At 40.0% G+C, this 13,755-nt stretch overlaps 2 long non-coding RNA genes across 3 annotated transcripts in view; one reads left to right on the forward strand and one right to left on the reverse strand.

Moving 5' to 3' along the window:
- LOC110353574 (uncharacterized) overlaps positions 1 to 13,755 on the forward strand; it is a 164,140-nt gene that overhangs the window by 120,105 nt on the left and 30,280 nt on the right. The window lies entirely within an intron of this gene.
- The window catches only part of LOC140002325 (uncharacterized), a 28,271-nt gene that overhangs the window by 10,656 nt on the left and 3,860 nt on the right, over positions 1 to 13,755 (reverse strand). Inside the window, exon 3 of the long non-coding RNA XR_011808685.1 lies at positions 12,981 to 13,084. This is a non-coding gene — a long non-coding RNA (uncharacterized lncRNA). The remainder of the gene's footprint in view (positions 1 to 12,980; positions 13,085 to 13,755) is intronic.

Consider the following 13,755-nt stretch of genomic DNA (forward strand, 5'->3'; position numbering starts at 1 on the left):
ATCCTTAAATAATGTAAAGATTACAGAATAATAAATAGTAATATCAGGAAAGAGAAAACTGGGAAAACCACAAAGATATTTAAAGAACAATACAAATATGAATCCAGGGCAAATATTTGACTCATTTTTTATTTCATTCTGGCTTATGACTCTTCTCTTACAAAGGGGCAGACTCACCTGCAAAACAAGATTCAAGTAAACTTCTGTGTTTGGAAGGCACTGCCAATTAACAAACCGATGCTCTTTTGGAAAGTAGCCATCCTATCTAAGCATGATATAGCGATAGCAACTAATGTGCATATTATCAGTAGAGCAGATGTGGGAAAGCTACAAACTCATTAAGTATTACACGAACTGAACACTTTACTGGGATTCTGTTACTGTACGTAGAATAACAGAGATGTCAGTGCTGCGGCTCTGCAGACTGGAAAATGATAATTATTTAATGACCTCCAGTGCCAGTAAGCAAGGCACTAATGATCACCGTCTTTTGCTTTCTGCTTAAAAAATACTCGGTATAGTTGACAATCATTAAAACAAGCCAGAATCAAAACTGACATCTCGCGAACAAGCTACATGTGTTTTAAAACAACAGCCTGGAAATATTGGAGAGAAGATGCAACCTTTCACCCTTCAGATCTACCTACGTTAAATCTTTTTCTTGATTTCTGCTGCCTTGCTGTTTTCTCTGTCACTGCGTGGTGATCCCTGTTGATGGGTAATAATGCTGTGCACAGTATCGCAGGCGAGAGAAGCACAGTTGAGTAGGTACAGTTCCCAAACAACATACCTTATTAAAGGGTAAACTGATGATCAGAAATCCTTACAAGAATGCTTGGTTAGAAATAAATCATGAAGGAGAATCTGGAAATTCAGCTGTTCACAGTAAATTTCAACACTGTGAAATACACAGATGCAGAGCTGATGGGGAAGCTGCCTTGACATTCTCAAAAACCTGATTTCCTATTTTCGCTGTCCTTGTTTCTGTCAGCTGCTTTGCATGTTGTGTTATTTTTGGAACAAGGATTTTTTGTTGTTGTTGTTGTTAGGGACTTCAGAAAGCCTGAATTGCATGGCTCGCAGTTTGCACAGCCTCTGTTTACAGTTTGCAGGTGAAAGAGTTGCCAATTTGCAGCACAGAGCTTTGGTTCGCTCTTGATTACAACAAGTGCACTTTGCACAGAGCGTAATGACGCTGATGTCTTTGGCTGGCACACAGCATCACTGAGGGAAGTTTTGCAGGCAGCTGAGTACCTGCTCTGAGACACCGAGGCCCTGAGCATGCTGCAGAATTGAGCCTCTAATGAGGCGTGCCTTTTGCATGCTTTTTCAAAGTAAATCAGTTTGTCTGCAGAGTGTAAGGAAGGCACTCAGGAGCCAGACGCAGTGCAATTAGAGAACAGTTCTGAAATGCATGTCTTGTGTTGGCATTGTAATGCTGTTCAATCCAGAGAGAAAGATGTCCTGAGCTCTGACTTCTATGGGCCTTTGGTGCAAGGGGCAGCGTGTGGGTAGCTCCTGCTGCTTGAACTGCCTCTAGGAGCCCTGAGGCTCTTCTAATTTATTCAAGGGGCTGTGCAGGCAGCTTTGCCCTCTTGCTCCCCTTCCCCACACTCAGGAACCCACGTTTCCTGAAATGATTAAAATTTTTGTATGTGGAAGATGACTCTTTGGCCTTGCTCTTGCACGCAAATGCAAAAGCAACACTGGTCAGCAGCACTATGGGACAGAGTCTGTACCAGCAGAAGTTACAGCAGTGAGGGAACACAGCAGCTCTGAAGTAAGATTCAGGAAGGTTTTAGTTTGCACGAGTCTGGTAGAAAAAGGCATCCTTCTGGCACGGACTACGAAGACAGTTCCTGTTATGGCCTTGTGGCAAACTCGACAGGAAAACAAACATCGCCTGGCAAGACAACCATATATATTGTTTTCTGCAGAAAAGAAGTGCTCTGTGATAAATCATTCCTTGATTTGGGACCTCATAGTACAAAAATATGGAAAGTTAGATTGATTGAAGGTTCTTTATCCTCACCTGGATGAAGCATATGAAAAAGGAGAATGTGTTTAATTTGTACTCGTGTCCAGTACTGCTGTTCTGGTGTTTTATATTTGTGTACATTTGGCTTTCTTCTAATGAAGAAAAACTAAATGAATATTGACTGTTTGAAATGCATATTGTCCTGATTCAAAGGCTCTCCACACTATGATAAAAGATGCTTGAAATACCTCCCGTATGATATCTATCAGAATAATAAATTCTGAGGTTTTGATACCCATAATCCTTTTCTAAAAGAAAGCGGAGAGCTTTTGCAATTTTTCCCTGATAAAACTCATCAATCATACTGGTTTCAACTGTATAATCTCTCATTATTGCACTGCGAATTTATTTCCTTTAGTTCCATTGCATCTTGGTGTTTTGCACATGCACCCTCTGTCCGTAGAAGATTTATGCATCTAGTTCTTGACCTTCACAATAGGGTAACAGGTATTTAAGTCAAATTATTTTAAGTAAACATTACAAGTCACCATTTGCCACTTATTGATTGGGAGTTAGATAAAGCAGGTGTTTGTAGGGTTGTAAATTCTGTTTAAACCTTCAATAAGGTAACAAATCATGTCATGCATATGAGTGGTTCAACCGTGTGAATACCAAACAATGTCCTGAGCAGAAAAGAGAAGAGCGTGTCTGTTCTATGTGTTGCAATTCAAGAGGTATCTGTAACCAACATGATAATTGGTATTCTCCACAAATTGTTAGTTTCTTTTAGGAAATAAGACATGTTTCAACTCAGTTTAAAGTTTTGTTTCTTGGGAGGTGAAAAGGTATGTATGGTCTGGTTTGGCTGTATCCTCAAAACCCAGCCAGAACTGCTTTTCCAGCTGTGTGGCTTACTAAGAAAGTTAGAAAACTTCATGCATTTGCAGGTGCTGGTAGCATCAGCTGGGTTTCTGGGCTCTCACTTGATCATTATTCTTTCTTGGATACAACCGTTTCAATATTCACTTGTGATGAGTTAACCTTGGCCAGCAGCCAGACACCCACCCAGCTGCTCTGTTTCTACTCCTGCTCTATAGGACATGCTGAGAAGATAGGATGAAAACGCTCATGGGTTGAGGTAGAGACAAGGAGACACTTACCGATTACCATCACGGGGAAAAAAAAAAAAGACTCGAATTGGAGAAGATTCATTTATTGTCAATAAATATAGACTTAGAGGGTGAGAAACGAAGACAAAATTAAAACAATACCTCCCCCTGCTCACTTTTTCCTAGGCTCAACTTCACTTCTTCACTCCCATCTCCTCTAGCTCTCCCCTCCTTGACAGATAGCGAGGGGCGGGGGCTGCCAACACCTTGCCACCTACACCCAATGTGAGAATAGGCACCATTTTTTTCACTGCCTTCCTTTAGATGGGATCAGGATATTTTAAAGTATTCTATTCCTGCCATGGTAGAGGTTGATGTTTTTCTGCCTACAGCACATTCTTTGTAATTACTTATTGTAGTTAATTTTGCTAACAGTGTAGAGCTCGGGTTTCAGATTGGCTTGCATGGTTTGTTGAACACCCTACAGTTAGCAGTTTTGCCCTTAAGACCATTGCAGTCATTGCCAGCCTACCTAGAAATGCGCTCAGGCAGGATGCACAAAAGCAGTACAAAGGTCAGGAGGCTGCTTTTGGCATTTTGCTTTTTCCCTCCTGTTTTTGTCTGCTCTGAAGCATTGCTCTCTCCTCAGTGATGCTACCTTTAATTGCAAACTATTATTGATGTATGTTTTCAGCTTTGTAGTTCAGGTGATTAAGAAGTACAGTCTTGAGCTCATGTTTCCCTACTTTACAATTAAGCATGGACCTAGGGCCAGATACGGAAGACCTGTGTTTGAAACTGTATGTCTTTATTTGCGGACAGTTTACAAGATTAAAATAGACATCAATATTTGCTTACTCTGGTACTTGATTAATGCACTAAAAGCAGATTGCAGAATCATGTTTTGTATAGGTTTTTCAAGAGTTGGTTAATTTGTTTACTTTTGAAAGTACTTGCCCATTAGATTGAATGTACATAAAATAAATAATCTAAACAGGTATTAAAAAGAAAGCATATTGAACCACCATATCATATCACTTGTCCATAGCTGTGGACGCTGTGTAATGGAGGTCGTTTCAAGAGGCTCTGCATCTTGTTATGCTCCAACTAATGCATTGAAGTGATCCCATCTTGGAAGTGATGAAGAGGCACCTGAGAGCCAGCTCAGGGGGTTGTGTACCAAACCCCTCTTCAGTTTCTATTCAAGGTTCAGTAGCAATAAACTCTCCCTGATGAAAAGACCCTGAATGTATCTGCCTTGTAGATCACAGTATCAGTCATTTTTGAGGGATGATCATTTGTTCACTGGTGCTGTAGTAAGGGAGTCCCGAAGGAAGCTGGTCAATACCCATTGTATGCTCCACTCACTTGCTTTTTTTTTTTTTTTTTCCCCCCCCCGAAAGCTGTAAACCTGTAATGTCCTCTTTTACAGAATCTAATTTGTGACCTACTATAAGGGGCACTATCTCATTAATCAGTGAAAGCAGAAACAACATGTCAAGCTCATAAAAAATTATGGATCTGACTTGCTAACAATCATATCTCTCTTGACAAATAAGGCGTATAGTTGTTTGTCAAGGCCTTTGAGAAAAAGTCACTGAATGTAATTAAGGATCTGGCATGGCTGCTTTTATGCTGTAGCTGGTACAGCACTGGCTGCACAATGAAGACAAAAGTCCAAATTCCCCTTTGGACTTTCTCTGCACTATCAATGCAATTTACATCAATAACTGCTACTGTACAGGGAACGGCTCTTGAAAGGTTTCCTTGGCTCCAGTGGGTGTTGAGGATGCTCAGGGCTTTGAAGGGCAGCAGGAAACAAAAGATTTATTTCATTTAGTTATTTCTATATTTAGAAATAAGGACATGGAGTAAACCACACCAGAATTTAGTGAAGAGACAAGTATGCAAAGACAGAAGAACTGAGCTGAAGCAAAGCACATGTATTGTTTTAGGTCCCTGGCCTCCTCTCTTATCTTTTGGGCACCCTGTATTGTACAAATCTCAGTGGCTTTCTAAGACCCCTTCCATCACATGCAATTTGTGCTGTTTTATTTTTATGCTTTAGTGTAACATATTGACTGTTATGCAAACTGCACCAATTAATAGGAATCCCCCCCCCCAAAAAAAGAAGTCCATATCATTTTAACCTTCTATATAATTTTAACCTTATCCTCTATTTCTGCATCTTGCCCTGAAGGCTTTACTGAGAGAATAATGAACTAAACATGACTCTTGCTTTCTCTCCTCAAATGAGTCCTTGGTAAATACTTGATCGTTTTTTTCTGGCATGGAGCAAGATGTCAGCCGTAGACCAAGTACAATACAAGGACATGAGGCAAGAAGGCTGCAGTGTAGATAGGACAAATAAGAGAATTTAAGGTTGTAACAAATGGACAGTGATCTGAAAAACAGAGCCTTAAGATGTCAGTCACAAATAGTTCACGTCCTTTTTTATCCATTCACTATACTTCACCCTTTCAGTTCTCTCTCCAAAATGACTACACTCCGTGCCCAGATTTACAGCTCTGAAAAGTATGAATAATCCTGCATAGCATTTGGCACCATCTGATGTATATATACCTGTAAGAGTAGGGCTCTATAAATAATAACCTGTGCAGCTACCTCAGAATGTCAGTTCATTTAATGAGACACATGTGACAATCCTGCATGCTTTGCAGAGCGTGTCTAGAAGGAACATCTTGTCAGCATGGCAAAAATATCTGTGTCTTCCAGCAGTGTGAGTCTGCTCCAGCCTGGCACTATTTCAAAGAAGAGAACCAGTGAAAAGATTGTATTTCTAAACAAAATACACCTGAAACAATCACCTCCTTTGAGGTTCTGTCACACCGTGTTGTGCTGTCACATCACGCTGCTGACAAAACTTGTTACATCAGATAATGTCTGACACGACAAAAAAAAACAAAAACCTTATACAACATATGCTAACAGGGCTGGATTTTGTGTCCTTTTTTTTTTTTTTTTTTTTTTCTTTTTTTCCAAAAAGAGAATGTGCTGTCTTTAAGACTGTTGCTGTGCTCACTTGTCTAGCCTTCGTTTGTCTGTAAAACACTGACTTGGAGTAGTCACACATCCTCAGTGATGCTGGGCTTTGGCTTTGTTTATTTCTCCTTTCATTCTGGGCATCTAGTTTTGTTTTTTTATTTTTTTTTTAATTAAAAAAAATCTTTTATTAAGTAACTGCATCAAAGATCTGTGGCTGAGAGAAAGATGGCAAGTCCTCAGAGAACACATACCAGCCACATATTGTGGGGTATGTGCAGTGTGAGGCAGACAGGGTCTCTCCGAGACGCGTTGTGAGTGGGACGTGGAGCTGGCATTTGTGTATATGTAGAAAGTATATAAAGTTAAATGTATAATATAGATATGTTCTTACACTGAGGAAAAATCATGACAAGCATTTAATTCAAGTTTTTGTACAACAGGCCAATGAATCTCTAAAGTCTGCATGTCCAAAACTTTGGGTTAGCATTTTTCCTATTACAGGTACCCATGCAAACTAGACTCCAAGTTAACGGAGCAGTTCATCTGTGTAAGCTGTTCCCATGTAGCTCCCATGTTCACACAACAGTTGTGTGATTCATTTCCAACTTACTCCCCTCATTGCCAGTATCGTGCATAAAAAGGTATGGGTATATTTTTATTCTTTTTCTGGTAGTAAAGACTTCAGTATTCAGGTTATTTTGTGTGTGTGTGTGCAGCCATTGTGGGATAGATTTTTTTTATTATTATTATTTTCTTTTTTTAGAGATGCTAGTAATGAAATAATTGCAGAAGTTGGAGACTTAGGCAAAATCCCTAAACCATGAGACCTCCATTAAAGGTGAAAAAATCACATCAATTAAAATCACTGAAATTGATGTAGCTTCTGTTTCCATCCACTGGCAGCATTTTGCAATGTTTTCTTGTATTAGCTCAAAGAAATATCTGATGTCCTGTATTTTTTTCTTTCTTGTAAGTATTCATAAACCCAAATGGATCATTTCATAATATTCTCATGGATAAATTAATTCTAGACTAATTTCTAGACTTGACATTTGACTGATTTTAATAGCTGCGTTCAGAATCATGGCAAAGATTTTGCACGTGTGCTGTTGCCCCAGTGCGTCCAGGAAGCACCAGAACTAATGCAACCACACCAAAACTGCCCAGGCACAGCAAATCTAACACATCCTTGCTATCCTCACCTGGCTCAGGTCACTTGAACAGGGCTAGCAACTTGTCCACACCCTGCTCAGGTAGTTTTTAGAGAAACTCTGCAGAAACATAAGGTGCACCAGGATAAAGCGCAGCCCCTTCTGATCTTATCCATTCTGTGATTCTGTGAGTACCCCATTTTGTGATTTATCTGTTACAATGTAAACCATAAGCAGCCAAGCTTCTGTCTTTCTGAGTCATCTGTTACTCTAAAGCAAGTGCACTTTTAATGAAACTCAGCACAGTACACTCAGTGGTTTCACCGTTCTTTCATATAATTCATCATTCTTCTATGTAATTTATTAGTCTTTCATGTGAGCCGTTAGGTTCAGTTGAGCCAGTCATACCAGATGTCTTTTCTAACATGCTATTTTAATTTTTCTTTTCCTCGCATAGGATCCTAGCATCAGTATAAAAGTGGTCTTTCAGTGTGGGATAAAAATTGGCTGTGCTTCAAAATTCTGTTGCAGCAGTGGGTAAATCGTGTAATCATTTTATGCCTCAGGACTTCATCTGTAAGATGGTAATACTTTTGCTGCTATGGGGTGGGAGGAAGTATTGCGAGGATAAGCCCACAAATATTTGGAATGTAATGGGAAGTTGCAATTAGAAGTGCTAGGAAAGATCTTATTACCAGTAAGTAGCTATAAGGGGAATCCTTGGTGGAGATACAAAAGTTCTGTGGGATTCATTCAGGTTAAGGACAGTGTAAAACAGCTTTGAAAAGTAGCCTGGCTTTTGTTTCTTTTGTTTGTGCAAAACTCCATATGTGATAAGGAAAAAAAAAAAAACATGGGTCACTAGGGTATTGTGTACTTAGTATCTCCTCAGCCACTGAGCTTGGATGCGGTTCTTTAAGGGGCCAAGGTCAGCCCTGCTCTCCTCAACCTATGTTAAAACTTTGGAATAACGTCCAGCATTGTTGTTTAATGAATTTGGTGTTTCCTTACAGATCTGTTGATGAGTTTAATCAATGGGTCAAACCACAAGATGGAGTTTGTGCAGTCTGTCAGCGAGAGCTGTGCTTTGGTTGGATGCCAGCATTGTCAAAACCATTTAATGCTGTGTTAGGAGAAGGAGGATATTAGCGCTCACACTCCCAATTTGAGCTTAGCAGTGTCAGGCATTAAGAGAAATTGCAGTAAAATACACTGTGCTAGGAAAAGTGAAATAAAAAATTCTGGTTAAGGAGATGGCCTGGATGGAGTTCACTGTGTTTGCTGGGAAATGATGTCCGAGATGGAGCTGAAATGTCACAAATTTATTTTATTGCTTCTTGGAACTGTCTTTGTTTAAAGTTCCCAATTTGTGCATTAGCATTTTGTTTCAGGGAGAAAGTGAGAAAGGAGAAAATGATGTGACAGGTTTAATTATATTTAAGAGAATATATAGGAGATGAAAGCCAAAGAGATAAAAGCTGCAGCTACTGTACGGGCTGGAGTTTTCTCCTGAATCATAAACACCCTTAACTAAAATGCTCCAGAGGCAGCTGCCCTGAATGCCGGACAGTCACAGCTGAAATGGAAATCTTCTGTTACAGTGTTTTATGACCTGCATTGCCTGCTGTTGGCTAGCCCCATACTTATGCAGGCACCAAAATGTCTGGGAGCATTCACAAGAAAACAGTAAACCAAACAGTGCCGCCTAGGTCAGTGGCTCTAAAATAACCCCCTGTGGGCTGTATCGCTGCAAGCTGTTTGCAGAGATGGCAGCTGACCGTGGGCCAAGAAAAATCAATCTTGTATCAACAGATGTAATCAGAGCCCCTATGGTGGTAATGACTCTGTCACAGTTTTCATTAGCTGGGAATGCTTTCGTCGTGCGAACGGGTCCTTCCCCCCACGTCACCTTTTTATTGGTGCTGTGTGTTATATTACCAAACCAAAGTTATCAGACTGCTACATCTCCTTTCTGAAAGCCAATACTTAATAAAGGGAGCATGAGCCAAAGCAAGACTGTCAATATTTTAACCAAAGATGCAATTCCACAGTTTTCACTTCTGCTGGTTTGCCCTAACTCTATGAATCTTATGCTCTGCTCTATTAAAGCAGTGATGTTGCATTCTCCCTCCTCAGAGAAATAACAGGGGTCCCTGTTCCCCGAGAAGCTGGTCACCCCTCTATACGACACCGACACTCCAGTCCTCCAGGCCCAGTGTTCCTCTGTCTCTGTTTTCTTAGGGAAGTTTTGTGTCTTGAAGAAGTGCGTGGTAGGAATTCTGTTGTCTTTGCTACCAAGACCTTAGTTTTGGGGGCATTTGGTTAAAAGGAAAGAATGAGTATTTTTTCTTGGGGTGTAGAAGTCAGGTGCTCAGTGTGATCCATTTACTTTTTCAGGGGGATGTATCTGTTATTGCATGCGAGTGAGTAGAGCTGCTATGAGAAACCAGTTTGTATTCAGTGTTTCCTGAGGTCACTTAGAAGTAACTCAGATCTGAGCTCCTTTCCAGGCTCTCCTCTCCAGACACAGGGTTGTTCAGGTAGCTCAGGCATTTCATCACACATTTGAAAAGCCAAATCAGGAGGAGAAAACAGAAATGCTCATAATTATCCTAGTTCTGTCCCAATCTAGAAGGAGTCTTCACAGTAGCAAGCAGAGGTGCCTTTTATTTATTTATGTGTTTATTTCCTACAGATGTTTATATACACCTAAATTGTGAATACAGACTTGTACGTGATATCACATCCACATCACTCACACAATCACTTAAAATCTCTACACAAGATTGAATGTCCTTTTTTCACACGGCAGGTTATATCCACCAGGAGTAACAATATTGTTGCAGAAGCTATTCTTTATAGCTTACTGGGCACTGGGGGCTTATTAAACTAGCCATTTATTAAGTCTTTTATGTTTCTGGGAGTTATTTGCATGTGTGGGCAGTGAGAAGAGGGCATCAGAGCTGCACAGAGAGCCCTGCTACACACAGGTACAACAGCTTGCATAAACTGTCACATCAAGGCTCGTGGACATATGGATTTGTTACTACAGGTTAAACTGGCTCATCTGGAGCAAAACGAAGCTGCATTATACTAAAGGATAAGCTTGCAAAAGTGTCCACGATGGTTCCAATGGGGTCTGCATCAGTATCCACTGCTCAGCCACTCAGGTAGCAATAAAGCAGCTGAGACCACAACAAACTGGCCACAGGCAACCCGAGGTGTACTTGATGACCAGACTAGATGACCACAGGTGCTTCTTCTGGTTTTGCATTCTTGGCACACATGAGACAGTAATTAAGTGCGTATAAATTTGGGTTAAGGTTTGTTCCCAAAGTTGGTGTTCCTCCAGAATGTTCTGCGCTGTTTCCCAAAGGCTTTTTTTTTTTTTTTTTCTGTTCATGTTTATGCCCAGGGGAACTATCTAATCATTTGATTATAGATAACTGGGCAAGAAAATCAGGATCAATCTTTGTGATATTTTTAGTACTGCTTATTTACTGCAGTCATCCTAGAGATAGGCTGTTATATGGCATATCAATACCGCTGGTTGTGAAAGATGTGAAGGTGTGTGAAAATGAAAGCTCTAGGAGTTTTATGAAGTAGAACTGATAGGGATCACTTCCAGTATCAGACAGGAACATTTTTTACCCATGATATTGGGAAACATTGAACAGAACTTAAGAAGCCTGTGGTACTTTTAATGTAGCTTTTCCAGACACTATTAGATAAAAACCTGGGTGCGCACACTTTGAGTTATAAAATATATGCTTCAGCCATACAGTAGATAAAAGTGTGTGCGTGTGGATGAAATATATCAAACCACATTGTTTCTACAAGGAGACCATCCACATTTTTATAAGAGGATTCTTTGGGTTACTTGGATCTAATCGACTGATAAAAGCAGATAGTCTTTTGAATGGGTTAGGACACACTTCATGCATACAGTATATTCATTTTCCTCTGTACATCTAGTGCATTCACGTTGGGTAACTTCTGGAGTTCCAACTTTACATAGCAGTCTTACTAAAGCTCTAAGACGCAGCCTGAAACTTCAAAACAACATTTTAGCATCTCTAAAGCCCACACAATTTATTTTAAAGCAGTGTGAAAAAAAATGTTTTCACAGTCTCTTTGGGATTAACCTTCTGCAATCAGCACAAGCTTTTGCCTGCCTCTCCCCTCACTGATGGCATCAAGAAGGCTAAGGCTTTGGCTTTGTGCCAAATTTAGGAAAGACTTATCCTTTTTTTTTTTTTTCTTTCTTTCTTTTTTCTTTTTTTTTCTGAAGGTGTCAGAGGAGGTAAAATGATATTTCCAAGTTGTTTCCTATGGCAAGAATTCCCTTTCTCAAATGCCTTACTGGACATAGGGTGGGAGATAAGAGAAAGCCTGGAGTGTGGGGCCTCAGAGCAAGTGCCAGCAGAAGCCTCCATGGGGCTGATTTGGCTTGGTGTTTGTTATTCCCAAGTCCACTGGGGCATATTGTCCAGTATTAAATCTAAAGCCCTTAAACCTCTTTATGGCTGCCCAGCTGTTTTGCAGACACAGGCTCAAAAACTTAAAAGTCATGGTGCACAATGGGGATTTTCTAGCACAAATTAGATCCAAGCCAAGCCTTCAGTGGTTTGAGTGCATGGATATGCTATTGGAGATGCCTAAAAAGCAATACACATGCTGCAGGAGAGTCTCCTGAATGCAAATAAACAGGAATTAAATCTGTGGATTGCTCAGACATTTTCACATCTATTATAAGAAATCCATTAATCATATTTCCTAAAGACAAAGAGGGCCCACAAATTTATTATTCCTGAATAAAGGCAAGAACTACTGAATAATAGTGAAGTATCACTGCCACACTCCAAGCAATAAAAGTGGGAACATTTCTAGTAAATCTTTTCTCTCCAGTGCATGCTGACAAATCTATTAAATGGGGCCCTACCTCTAAATGTTTGAAATCCATACACCATATGAGTTGAACAAATGTCTGAAAGTATTGCATATAACTTTTTCTTAGAACAACAGTGTCAAAAATGGTGTTATAAGACAGCTTTAGTTCAATGACATTTCTCACACAGAAATTGTTTGAACAAAAAGTTTCCAGCCACTACAAAGGAAGAGGTGAATGCTTCAAGAAAACGGGGCAAATTCTCCAATTAACCGGTAGAATTAGAGTAAGAACACCTTTGTTTAAATAGATGCTGTCATGGCAAAAGATCATTAGCTACAAACCCCAGTAAGCTTTTTCTTTGCAAAGTACTCTCTTAGGTTATGCTGGTCATCACATATATTGTTGGGTATACAATTATATACTCTGATTTCATTTAAGGGCCGGAACATATGATCTGTGTCAGCCTGAACTGGTGCTTTCACACCAGAAAGGACGGTGTGTGTCTGTGTGGGTTAAGGCAATGCCAGCTTCATCAGGACTAATAAACAAGGGGTACAGAGTTTTTGTGGATGAAGAAAACATGCTGGGCACATGACTGTCACAATAAAATTAGATACTAATGCAACCTAAGATCATCATCTTTGTAGAGACAAAGAGGTGTAGATGTTTTTTTACACCTCCTTGCAGCATTTTGGTTCAGGTGTAACAATTCTTTGCGTTCTTGGACAACAGACTCATTTAATGTCATGCAGAAATGCCGGAGGTTTTATTATTACTATTAATTGATTAAGGTTAGGTTATGAATGAACTAACTCACATATTTCAAATGGTATGTGAGTACTTACAACTGCAGAGGAGCTTCACTATGTCCTTTTGTTTTTAGCATGTCTGTCCTTCATGGTGCTGTGCAGGCATACCCATAACGTGGACATGAAGGTACAAGTCCCTGCTGGATAATGAGGGTGTAGATTAGTCATATTTTCATGTAGTCATACTTTTCTCATCCTCACATAGTTTTGCTACTTGTTCCCTCCTCTTCTGTCTGATTAATGGTGTGCTGAGGAGGTTCAAGTGTTGAACTGGTTGGGCCAAACACCTGTATCCTATGTCCTTCATTGAGCAGTAGTCAGAATTAAGCAAATGCCCCAGCTGCCATCATGTATCATGCATCATAAATCTTGTTAGTGGCAATAACCACTTCAGATTCTGGTAGTGTGCAGGCAGTGAAGGAGAGACATTGGTTCATGCTGATAGCTGTGCTACTTGCTCTACTTGACCCTGAACTATGAAGTTTCTGGGTAGTAACTATTGGAGTCATACACAGATTCATCAAGGGATAACAACTGTGTGCTAATAAACAGTGTAAATGATAAATGTCCTGTTCGGTGACTTCCAAGTAATGAAATTAATACCACTTAATACAAAGAAAAAAACAAAAACAAAACAGCATTCAGTGAAAGCAAGAAGGGCTTTCCTGGCTTCCCAGGAGAATGAGCTTTATACTACATGCTCTACTGGATCTTTGAGAAACTATGCAAAGCACTCCTGGTAAATCCTGACAGGATTATCCAGCCTTCGTGATGGTCTCTTTCTCTGATAAGGAAGACAGTAGTTATCACA

This window comes from Anas platyrhynchos, chromosome 4 (genome assembly GCF_047663525.1).
Source record: "Anas platyrhynchos isolate ZD024472 breed Pekin duck chromosome 4, IASCAAS_PekinDuck_T2T, whole genome shotgun sequence".
Lineage (NCBI taxonomy): Eukaryota > Metazoa > Chordata > Aves > Anseriformes > Anatidae > Anas > Anas platyrhynchos.